Genomic DNA, 12,777 nt, shown 5'->3' on the forward strand with positions numbered 1-12,777 from the left:
TTTTTGCTCTTCCCTCTCGCTCTTCTTATGTTTTTCTATTTCTTAGAGATTCCCCTTCTGTGAAGCTTTCCCCCACCTACCCAGGCAAATATAGGTGTCTCAAAACCTTTTACTTAACCCTAACATAACATTGCCTGGTTATCATTTCATTGTCTATGAAGTCTGTTCCCTTTTTATTTTCTTTTAAATTTTTTAAAATTAATTTTTATTGGAGTATAGTTGCTTTACAATATTGTGTTAGTTTCTACTGTACAGCAAAGTGAATCAGGTATATGTATACATATATCCCCCTTTTTTTTTTTGGATTTCCTTCCCATTTAGTTCACCACAGAGCATTGAGTAGAGTTCCCTGAGCTATACAGTAGGTTCTCATTAGTTACCTATTTTATACATAGTATCAAGAGCACATATATGTCAATCCCAATCTCCCAATTCATCCCATTCCCCTCTTTCCCCCTTGGCGTCCGTACGTCTGTGTCTCTATTTCTGCTTTGTAAATAAGATCATCTATACCATTTTTCTAGATTCCACATATATGCATTAATGTGTGATTTTCATTTTTCTCTTTCTGACTTCACTCTGTGTGACAGTCTCTAGGTCCATTGTTCCCTTTTCAGACAGTATGATTTGATGTTACAGACTGCTGTATTCATCCCTGTGCCTCTAACAACTAACATCATGGTGCTTAATAAATGTTTATTGAATTAGAAGAACCAGGTACATACATTGGCTATATTTCTATTGATGATGAAGTTAGCAACATAAATTCTCCTGTTAAAATTAATGTTTCCTTCTCCCGTCCTCCCATAATCTTTTGTCAATACCTCTCATGTATCACTTATTATTTCCTCCCTTGATTGTGAACTTTAAAAAAGTTTAGAAATATTTTAAGCACCTCAAAAAGTGTAGAGTGAATAATAAAATAAGCTCCCAGGTACCGATTCTTGTCAAATCTTAGCATTTTTGCTCTATTTGCTTCAGATGTTTTAAAAACTTAAAAATAACTTTTATAGATATAGTTGAAGGTTCCTAGACCCTTTCCCAATGTCTTTCCCTTTCCTCCCCCTCAAAGGCAATCACTCTCTTAAATTTGATGTTTATCATTTATTTGCATATTTTTGTACCATGCACGTACAAATTCACAAACAATGCATGGTGTTTTTACATATTTTAAAACTTTATATAAATAAATATAATACTGCACATATTATTCTGCAAGTTGTTTTGTCTCAACATTATATTATGATTTGTCCATGTTGACACCTGTAACTCTAATTTAAATGAGTGAGATAAAAAATATATGGCAGGGAATTCCCTGGCTGTCCAGCGGTTAAGACTCTGCACTTCCACTGCAGGGGGTCCGGGTTCCATCCCTGGTCGGGGAACTAAGATCCCACATGCTGCATGGCATGGACAATAAATAAATAAACAAATTTACACATTTAAAAAAATATATATGCTAGCATAAATGTTCAACGAGGTGTAATCTAACTTTGTGTAAGCAGAGAACATGTTATATTGTGCAGTCACGATTCTCATAATTTGCCAGCTACAATATGTGACTTACCAATCATTAGCCTGCCTTCTGCTGACTGCTGTACTGGAGACCATGTCACAGTATAGTACAGGTATCTCTGAAGACACATTACATTAAGAATCAGGACTGGACAGCATCTTTCATAAACTATAGAGATGGACTAAATCTACAGGTTTGAAATTTATCAAGGACAAGTGTAAGGTGCTGCATTTGGGTAAAAAAATGACATAAATATAAGATGGGGAGATGTGGCTTAGAAACAGAACATGAACAGAAAATGGGTTTTTTTTTAATTGACAAGTAAGCAAGGCTGTGAAAGGCAGCTCCAGTGGGGAACCACTGAGATGGAGTCTGAAATGAGGAAGTTTGGTGATGGAGTACACTATTCAGGGCTGCTTGGACCTTACTGGAAGGCAGGCTTCAGTTTCTGAATGTGGAGCTTGTGCAGAAGAAACTAACGAGAATGGCGGAAGGAAAAGGTAATGTTTTCAAGAAAAGAGGTTGAGCCCCATGGGGATCTTGATGTTTGATTTCCATGATGGAAAGGGAGTTCCGTGTGGCCCTGAGAGAGGGCTGGGCCAGTCCTGCTCCTCTTCCTGAATTCCTACCTCGACACCACCACCTGCCCTATCTCAGAAGCTGGAAACCTGGGAAGGGTCCTCAGCTCTCCCTCACATCCTGCCTTCCTACCTTTCTGACCATCATTTTACCTAATCATTCAGCAGCTTTGGATATTGGAGCCAGTCTTCCTGCATGAAACACTATCTTCTGTTGGTTTTGTGGGTCGCCTGTGTTCCTAAATTTCCTCCTACCTCTAAGAATGCAAGAGGTGCAACATGATTTTGTGGAGCCAGAAAGAGTTTCAATTTAGGGGGCTTTCTTTAAAAGAGTACCAAATTATTAATAAAAGGCCTTGAATGGGGCCCATAAAAGGGAGAGAATTATTTTCCAGCAAATCCATCTCAGGCCTTTTTACACTAATCTTCTTCTTTCAAGCCACATGGTAAAATTCCTGAAGACACACCCAAGCCCTTTTCTCTTCCAATGCTGTACACTCTCCTGGTTTGGAGGAATTCATTCATATCTTAAATGTCCATGACTACCTGGTGACCCCCAAGATTATGTCTCCAGCTCTGGCCTTTCTGTCTCCAGTCTCATGCTCAGACTTAGTCATCCTGACTAAGCTATCTCACAGACACTGCACACTTCCTGTGGCTGAGACTGAAAGGTGGCCTTCTCCCTCACCAGCTGGTCCTTTTATAGGGTCCCCATCTCACGAAATGGCACCAGCATCTACCCAGCTCTGAAAGCTAGATGCCCAGGCACCATCCTTAACACCTCCTTCTCCCTCAGCTTATATCCAGTCACATTTAACTTTATCTCTTTTCTCCTCTCCATCTTCATTACCACCTTCCCAGCCAAGACACCATCAGGTCTTGGCTGGACCACCACAATGGTCTCCTGACTGGTCTTCCTACATTACTATCTGACATCCTCTCCCACCCCTTCTCTCCTCTACACAGCTGCTGGGGTATCTTTCCAAAAGGCCTTTCTGATCAGATATGAACCTGATCTTAGAATGCTTTGAACGCATCTATTACTCTTAAGATAAAGATCAAATCTTTAACTAGGCCCCGAAGGCCCTGCCTGGTCTAGTCCTGCCCAGCTCTCAGCTCCCCTCCCACCAACCTGCCTCTGCTCTCCAGTCTCTCAGGCCCTCCTGCATCCTAGCCTTTGCCTGGAAATCTCTTCCTCACCCTCCCACTCCTGACTCCTCAATCTAGGTCAGGTTCCCTGATTACTCCCTCTTAAAGAATGTGATTTCACTCCTGAGTCTATGGATTCAGTATGACACATTCACTAGTGTGATTGATTTGATTGATTTAATGTCTGGCTTTCAACTAGACTCGGCTCCATGCAGGTTTAGACCATGCATGTCTCTGTTTGCTTTTCCATGTGTCTAGACCTTGCTCATAGCAAGTCCTTCAATAAATAATTGTTAAAGAGTGAATATACCCCTGGGAAGTGGATAAAACAAAATAAAATAGGATGATGCAAGCCTAGCTTCTAGGTCTTGGGTCAGAGAATCTTTAACTTTGAACAAACAAGATTCAAGGACACTATAAGTTGTGGAGGCATGTGCCCTGTTACGCCAGAAAATATATTCCTCTCCAAATGTTAGTATTTGGCAACTCCCAAAGTCCAAGGACACGACTGTGCTGTCAGGGCCGTCTGTCTGCCTGCCTGTAGCTTTAATAGCCTGTTTTCCAAGTATGCATTGACGTCAGCGGGAGTTCCTTGGGCTCAGAGCACCTGACTCAGCCTCTGCAGTGCAATTTGGAGAGAAGGATTTGGCCTGAAGACATTTCACCTGCTACCTCTTTGGGGCTTAAAGTGAAATTTAGCTTCTATACTTTTTTTTTGCCCTGGTGTAATTTAACCTTCAGTTGCTCTTTGTATTTCCTATTTCATTATTTACAGACTAGTAAATAAAAATCTAAACGTGGAGCTGGGGCTGGGGGAGGGGAGCAGAAGCAAGTTCTTTTTGGTCTTTTGCCAAAATTCCAAATTGGCACAGTTAAAGGTACAAGGAGAAATGTTTTGTCACTTTAGGGTACGATAGAGGCTGCAGGATTTTAAGTGTTCCATGCCTTTTTTATTATTAAAAAAAAAAATCACCTTCGACCTTCAAAATAAAATGGGATCCCAGAAAACCCTCGCCAAAGGACTAATCAGGGCAGCATATTATGATACAAGAAATATGCTTGTAATAAAACAGATATCCTGTCAACTGTTCATAAAAAGTAGTCACATGAAACCTTACATTCATATGGGCTTCTTTAAAATACAATATAGCAAGATACTACAATACTGTCAGAAATGTTTGCAAAGGCCTCAAAATAAAGTTCTCCTTCATTAGTGCTCTCAAAGTGTCTTGGACACATCTTCATATAGTGCCTCTCACGGCACTGTGATAAGTTGTTTGAGTGTCTCCTTGTTGAGACTGGGAGCCCCCTGAGGCTGGAGCACATTTTTTAGCTATTTGTGATGGGCCTAGCTTCAGGGTGTCTGGCACATGGTAGGTGCAAAGAGAACAGGAATCAGATTCAGAGAATTCTGCGCTCCAATCCTGCTCTCATATTTTCAGACTCTATGACCTTGGCAAATTCCTAAACTCCCCAAGTTCCATTATTCTGTCAAATGGGGAATCACACTTCCTCACAGAGCAGCTATGAGAATGAAATGAGATGTGTGTCCTGCATGCAGTAGGTACTCAATAAATGTTATTATTAAGGACTTAAGAACTAGGATTCTGGGCTCTGCCTTTTGCTAGCTCTGTGACCTTGGGCAGTCCCATAACCTCTCTGAGCCTTGGCTTCTCCATCGCAAAATGGGAATAATAATACCTACCCATCAGAATTGCAGTGAGGAACAGATTTTAGACTATTGGATTCAATGGACCAAAAACAAACAGTCTAGTGACTAATACATGGTTGTCAATCATTTATTTTTTCATGTAGGAATGTTCCAAAAAATAAACGATCATCTACCCTCACCATAAAAGAAACAGTATTTTAACCCCAAAAGAATAGGAAGAATTAATTTCTTTAAATGAAGATATCTTTAAAGAAAAATGTTTTCCAATGGCTTTATTTTAGACTGATGACAACTTTAGTCTTGTGCCAGCATGAGTCCACATCCAGCCTTTGGAAACCATTCACTATGAGGACTAAATGAGATGATGTGTATAAATAGCTGAGCATAGAGCCCAGCACACAGGAAACACTAAATAAGTTTAACTGCTGCTATTTAATATTATTTTATCATCATCATAAATTAAAATACATAACTCTTCCATTAAAAAGACTGATAACTGAATGAACAAAATGCCTGTTATGTTTGTAATCAGTGGAGCTAAAGAAGGAAAAGATGTAATGATACGAATGACTGGTCAGAGGCTTTGGGAAGAAGAGTAGTATCGGTAAACATTCACTGAGGGCTTCCTACGTTTCAGGTACTCCTCAAGTAATTTACACGTATGATCTCATTTGTGCTTCATAAAAGCCCCACTTTTACAGATGAGGCAACAGAGAGGTTACAGAACTTGGTCCAGGTTAACCGTTAGGAAGTGGTGAGGGTGAGATTCCAACCCAGACAGACTCCATCACCATGATCTTCTGCCTCCCTCTAATAAACATAAGATATAGGATAAATTCCAATTTAAGTGATATGTTGAAAAAAATAGAGAAAAGAAGTAAAACGCGATTGAGAGGGAGAGCAGCAGACTGTGTCATTGAACTAGATGTTGGGCAGCAAAGAAAAGCATCAGAAGATGGTCACGTTGCCCCACAATCATACCTAGTTTTATGTAAAAATGTCATGCTCCGGAAACGTGTCAGATACCATTTTCAGTGTAGTTTTGAAGAAGTTCATGCTTCAAGGGCTTGACACATCATCTTTATTTTCTGCTGCGCTTCTCCATCTGGGTTTTCTGAAGTGTGTCATAGCTTTGGTAGCGATGCTTGGAAGGGGTTAGGGGTGAGAGTGAGGGGGAAGCATGCCCGTTTGGCTCTGAGTCTCGTTGAAGTGTTTTCAATCCTCGGTATTGCCAAGTCCGCTAGGGGGAAGTGCTGGGAGGGCACCATGTTCCAGCTGGGGTAGGGGTGAGAGGCCAGGTGGGCACGGGTAGCCTCCTTGGCACTGGTCACCTGCGTAGAACCCAGGCTGGTGAATCAAACTGCCTGAGAAATAGCCACTGCTTCATCGCTCTCCACCAGCTCCGTGGCGGGGGCCAAAAGCCCGCTCCGGAGACGGGCCCGTGCAGAATAGAATGAAACAAGAGGTCACATTTTCCCAGAGCCTCACTGCCAACACGTGGCCAGCGCCTAGCTAAAATTGGCAGCCGTGGCCGCCCAAACCTCCCTCCAGCCCAAAGCAGAGTGACTGGCTTCTTGGAGATGGTTCAGTCACAGCCATGCCCTGGATCGTTCCCAAGCTGATGTTCCACAGCAGGGACCCGTGGAGGACCCAGCCAAGGTCCCAGTGTCTTGGAGGCGGCTGCCAACGCCAGTTGCTCTTTTGAAGACCGGATACCTCTGTGTGGGTTGAGATCAAGGCTCTGGGGTTCACTGGATGCCAAATCACACATGCTTTCTGCCGTCTCATTATCAATCTTGTTTCTTATTAACCCAAACAAACGCTTTAGCCTTGACATCTGTGTTAGTCAGCACAAAAAAATTATCCCCTCTTTGAGGTTTAAATTGATAGCATTTTCTGTGTTCCAGGCACTGAACCAAGCACTTTATGTGGATTATCTACTTCTCCCAGCCACCCTTCGCAGAAAGTGACGGGAAAGCACAGAGAGGTGTAGTAACTCACCAAGAGGCACACAGCGAGTGTGCTTAGAGACCAGGTTAACTCCAAAATCTAAGAGCTTTAACCACACATCAGCATCTCTCTCCCGTGAGGGTTGCAAAAAGAATGATTATTTAAGTGTTCAAGTCTCTGTTTTCTTCCTGAATGGATTACAGGCTCCTTGAGGGAAGGGACCATTTCTTACCAAGGTGCTTCCACAATGTCTCCGTCATCTTGTATTGCTGTAAAAAATGCCACAGGCTGGGTGTTTTAAATAACAGGCATTTATTTCTCAGGCTGGAGGTTGGAGATCAGGGTGCCAGCCTGGTCAGGTCCTTGTTGAGGGCCCTCTTCCTGGTCATGTCCTCACATGGCCTTTCTTGGGGAGTGTATGCAGAGAGAGAGACCGTTTCCCCCTCTTATAAGGGCACAGATCCCATCCATGAGGGATGAGACCTAATCATGACATAATCATCTCCCAAGGGCCCTACCTCCTAATACCATCATGTTGGGGGTTAGGATTTCTACATACAAATTGGGAAGGGGACGCAGGCATTCAGTCCATAATACATAGTATTCATTGGTGCATTTGGGAAACATTTATCGAGGACCTATTATGTACTAGGGATTGTGCTAAGCATTTGCCAAAGCAAAGACAAAAAAATCATCAGGTCTGTTCTTCGGAAGCTAACAGTCCTATGAGGGTAATACCCAGGGAAGTCGATGAGTTATTACAAAATAACCAAGTCTACCTGGCATGACATATGCCATGCTAGCAGATCTGAGCAGTTTTTTATAGACTATTAACATATTTTACCTTAGATGCAATAAACAAGAGTGTTATTACCAGATAAAATACTTAAATTAATCCAATGGTGGGTGTAGCATAATCAGAAATATATATTTGGTCTTTATTTCCAGTTCCTGACACAGAGCTCCTAAATCCTTTTGGAACATTCTGAGTGATAAGGATGCTAGGATGTTTTTTGTTTTAATGAGGTACTCTTGGTGGGGCCCCCAGATAGCTTCGGGATGGGGGCATGTTGCCAGAAAGACCAAATCTTGATTAGAAGCCTGGAAATTTCAGCCTCATTCCCCAGACTCCGGGGAGGGGAGAGGGGCTAGAGATTGAGTTAATAACCCATCATGCCTACATGAAGAATCATCCAGGAAAAAAAAAAAACCCCTAAATAACAGGGTTTGGAGAGCTTCTGGTTCAGGGAACAGATCGAGGTACTGGGAGGATGGCATCCCCAGAGAGGACATGAAAGCTACATGCACTGCCCTTCACTTTCTGGCCCTCTTCATCTCGTCCCTTTGGCTGTTCCTGAGTTCTAGCCTTTATAATAAGTTGATAATATAGCAAATGAACTGTCTTCCTGAGTTCTGTGAGCCGTTTTAGCAAATTATCAAACCTGAGGGGGTGGTGGTGGGAACTCCCAACTTCTAGCCGGTCTGTCAGAAGTACAGAAGCCTCAGGACTTGTGACTGGCGTCTGAAGTGAGGGCAGTCTTGTGCAACTGAACCCTTTAACTTGTGGGATCTGATGCTAACCCCAGGTTGGTAGTGTCAGAATTTAATTTACCTGTAGGACACCCAGGTGGTGCCTGGAGAATCAGAATTGGTCGTTGGTGTTGGAAAGCACCTCAGTGGCATTCTTGAGAGAACGACGTAAATTTGTTCATCGTTAAACGCGATGAACATCAGATGACACAAACTTTTCTGTCAAAAGTGGGTAGCCAACTCGAAAGCACATACAATTTCATTTTGTTAAAAAATAAATGTATTTATTTATTTATTTTTGGCTGCGTTGGGTCTTCGTTGCTGCGCGTGGGCTTTCTCTAGTCGCGGCGAGCAGGGGCTACTCTTCGTTGTGGTGCGCGGACTTCTCACTGCAGTGGCTTCTCTTTGTTGCGGAGCACAGGCTCTAGGCGTGCAGGCTTCAGTAGTTGTGGCACACGGGCTCAATAGTTGTGGCTTTCAGGCTCTAGAGCTCAGGCTCAGTAGTTGTGGCGCACGGGCTTAGTTGCTCTGTGGCATGTGGGATCTTCCTGGACCAGGGATCAAACCCAGGTCCCCTGCATTGGCAGGCGGACTCTCAACCACTGCGCCACCAGGGAAGTCCCACAATTTCATTTTTTATGAATTGTATTTAGATCAAAATAAGAGATGGGTGTTCAAACATTTTACCTTGTGTAACCTCGTGTCCAGAGTCTTATAATGGCCTCCTAACTCATCTCCCTGCTTCCACTCTTGTCCTGCTCTAATCTCTCTTCACTGAGCAGCCCGGGGATATTTTTAAAACAATAAATCAGACCATGTCACTTAATGTGCAAACTCCTCATCAATGACTTGCAGTTCTTTTTAGATTAAAACCCAGATTTCCTACCATGGGCTGCAGTGACCTGCATGATCTACCTCCTAACTCTACAAACTCATTTGATGATGATGATTGATAGACAGATAGCACTTACTGAGTATCCACTATGTACTCTACACCCTTTGTCTCACTGAATCGTTTCCACAGCCCTAGCTCCCCTGCTCTGAAATTTACAAAGCAGCTACACTCTGCTGCTTTCTATTCCAAATACCCACAGAGCCCTGTCCCACCTCTGGGCCTCAGCATTTGCTCTTGGTCCCAGAGGCTCTTGTTCCAGCTCTCATGGCTGGCTCATGTGCATCCAATCAGGAGTCTGTGCAAACGTCACCTCTTCAGAGAGACCGTCCTTGACTTAATCTAAGCAGCTCCCTCCCATTGTGAAATCCTTTCCTGTGATGACTTCTTGCTGATGAGGACTTATCGGAGCCTGCCAAGGCTATGTTTATTTCTTTTCTTGTGTTCGTTTGTTTTTCCACCTAGAACATTTTTTTTTCTCTAACAGCTCTTGATTTTAATACTGTTACTGGTTTTTCAACATAATGAATACATTTAAAAATTCATAGCAAAATCCATACACCTGTGGTCAATTAATTGACAACAATGGAGGCAATAATATATTAATACAATGGAGAAAAAGTCTCCTCAACAAGTGGTGGTGGGAAAGCTGGAGAGCCACATGCAAATCAATATGAACACTCCCTCACACTATACCCAAAAAAACTTCAAAATAGCTTAAATACCCAAGTATAAGACATGACACCACAAAACTCCCAGTAAAGAACAAAGGCAAAACACTCTCAGACATAAACTGTAGCAATATTTTCTTAGATTAGTGTCCCAAGGCAAAAGAGATATATAAGCAGAAATGAACAAATGGGACCTGAACTAAAAAAACTTAAAAGCTTTTGCACTGCAAAGGAAACCACAAACAAAACAAAAAGACAACCTAGGGATTGGGAGAAAATATCCGCAAATGATGTGCCCACAAGGGGCTAATATCCAAAATATACAAACAGATCATACAACTCAATAAAACAAACAACCCAATCAAAAAATGGGCAGAAGACCCAAACAGACACCCCTCCAAAGATGACACACAGATGGCCAACAGGCACCTGGAAAGATGCTCAACATCAATAACCAGTAGAGAAATGCAAATCAAAACCACCACGAGATATCACCCCACACCAGTCAAAATGGCCACCATCAAAAAGTCCACAAACAATAAACCTGGAGAGGGTGTGGGGAAAAGGGAACCCTCCCACACTGCTGGTGGGGATGTAAACTGGTGCAGCCCTCATGGAAAACTGCGTGGAGATCCCACAAAAAACCAAAATTAGAGCCACCACACCCAGCAATTCCACCCCTTGGCATACACCCCAAAAGATGAAAACTCTAATTCAAAAAGATACATGCACCCCAATGTTCATAGCGGCACCATCCACAAGAGCCAAGACACCGAAGCAGCCCAAGGGCCCATCAACAGATGACTGGTTTAGGAAGATGTGGCATATTTATATACAATGGCATATGTATTACTCAGTCACAAAAAAGAACGAAATATTGCCATTTGCAGCAACATGGATGGACCCAGAGAATATCACACTAAGTGGAATAAGTCAAACAGAAAAAGACAATTAAGATTTCACTTATATGCGGAATCCAAAAAAATAATACAAATGGATCTATAAAAAGAACAGAAGAACTCACAAAGAAAACAAACTTATGGTTACCAAAGGGGAAAGGGAGGGGTGGCGGGATAAATTAGGAGTATGAGGTTAACAGATACTAACTACTATACATAAAACAGATAAGCAACAAGGATTTACTGTATAGCACAGGGAACTATATTCAGTATATTATAATAAACTATAACAGAAAATAATCTGAAAAAAAAAATATATATATATAACTGAATCTCTTTGCTGTACTCCTGAAACTAACACAATATTGTAAATTAACTATATTTCAGTAAAAAAATATATATATTTTTTTAATGAACAATGCTATGATGTACCATACTTACCCCACCTCACTGTCTTGTTCTGCCCGGAGCATAGCAAGCCACTGCTGTTTATACACAGAAGATAGCCATTCTGAAGGTACCAGAGAATCTTGTTCAATAATTCTCACGGAGGCCAAATCACTGATAATATACCGTAACCTTAAATGTCTGAATACTGACACAAATGGTTTTCCTTGCTCAGTTTCAAGGAAGGTCATACCTTCAAAATCTTTTCTCCTCTTAGAAAACCAGACATCTGTTTCAGTCAAAAGCTGTTTTAAAGATCCATTCCAAGAAGGCACAAGTTGAAGGAATATCCACTTTTTAAGGGCTGTGTATATATCCATCTCCACTTGCATCACAAATAAGTTAGATGAACCAATGAGTTGTTTCATGACATTTATACTGAGTTCTTTAAAAAGTTCAACATTCTGGTGAGTCATCAAATTGTTTAGAAGCCATTCAAGGCACTTTTTCTTTACAGAATCCAGTCCATAGGTCCCTGCCGATGTGTAATAGCCACATACGGGTTTTCACATTAATTGTTCCCTTCATTGTCTCACCACACTGCTGTATTAAACCATCCAACTGCGGCATACAAGCTGCTGCCAAAATGGCAATAACTCGACTGGGCTTTATTAAGACATCATCTCGATACAATGACCCAAATGCCACCTGCAGTGCTTCTATATCAATATTCTGCTCTGGAATCTCCAGTTCAATAATATTCATGCTGGACTCCTTCCATGAACCACTGAACATACTAGAAGAGTAGCCAGATTGACATAAATACATTTTGTGTAAGCTCCACTCTTCTCCGAGAGCACAAATCTTAATGTCACTGTTTTCGCCATTTAAAAATAATGTTTGATAAATACATTTGGATGCACTCTTCAATGTTTTCCTCCGAGGGGTGTTGAGGGGTCGCTGCTGCTCGTCCCCTTCCTCCTCATCCCCGTCTGTCTCGGAATCCGGGTGACAGTAGCAGAAGGCCCCGCTGCTCCGCTTGCGCTTGCGGCTGCCCGGACAGTAACAGAAGCCGTGGGCGGCCGCGTCGCCACCAGTCTCCGGCCTCCGGGCCGAGCCCCCAGCCCCAGAACCCGGCTCCTGCTGGGCTCGGGCTCGCCCCTGGGGGCGCAGCACCCGGCTGCTCAGCAAGCCCATGGGTCACGGCTCACAGAGACTTCAGAGAACGCACCTCAGGGAGCCCGATGAAGGCGGTCTCCTGCCATGGCCCTGCCGCCACCGCCGACCTCCACGTGGCCCGCGTCCCTACACCGCCACCTTCTCACGCGCAGCCCGGACCTTTGCAGAGGGCGCTACTGCCTCCATCCTCCGCCCCGCCCCCCGCGTCTGCCTGCGCCGCGCGCCCGGACCGCAGGCTAACATTTTTTTTTTTGAATTTCATTTTTTTTAATCCAGCAGGTTCTTATTAGTTACCTATTTTATACACATTAGTGTATACATGTCAATCCCAATCTCCCAATTCATCACACCACC

At 42.8% G+C, this 12,777-nt stretch overlaps 1 pseudogene; it reads right to left on the reverse strand.

The window, feature by feature from the left end:
• Positions 1-11,294: 11,294 nt before the first annotated feature.
• LOC137772185 (germ cell-less protein-like 1 pseudogene) lies at positions 11,295-12,441 on the reverse strand (annotated as a pseudogene).
• Positions 12,442-12,777: the final 336 nt, after the last annotated feature.

The sequence above is a fragment of the Eschrichtius robustus genome, chromosome 11, assembly GCF_028021215.1.
Source record: "Eschrichtius robustus isolate mEscRob2 chromosome 11, mEscRob2.pri, whole genome shotgun sequence".
Classification (NCBI taxonomy): Eukaryota; Metazoa; Chordata; class Mammalia; order Artiodactyla; family Eschrichtiidae; genus Eschrichtius; species Eschrichtius robustus.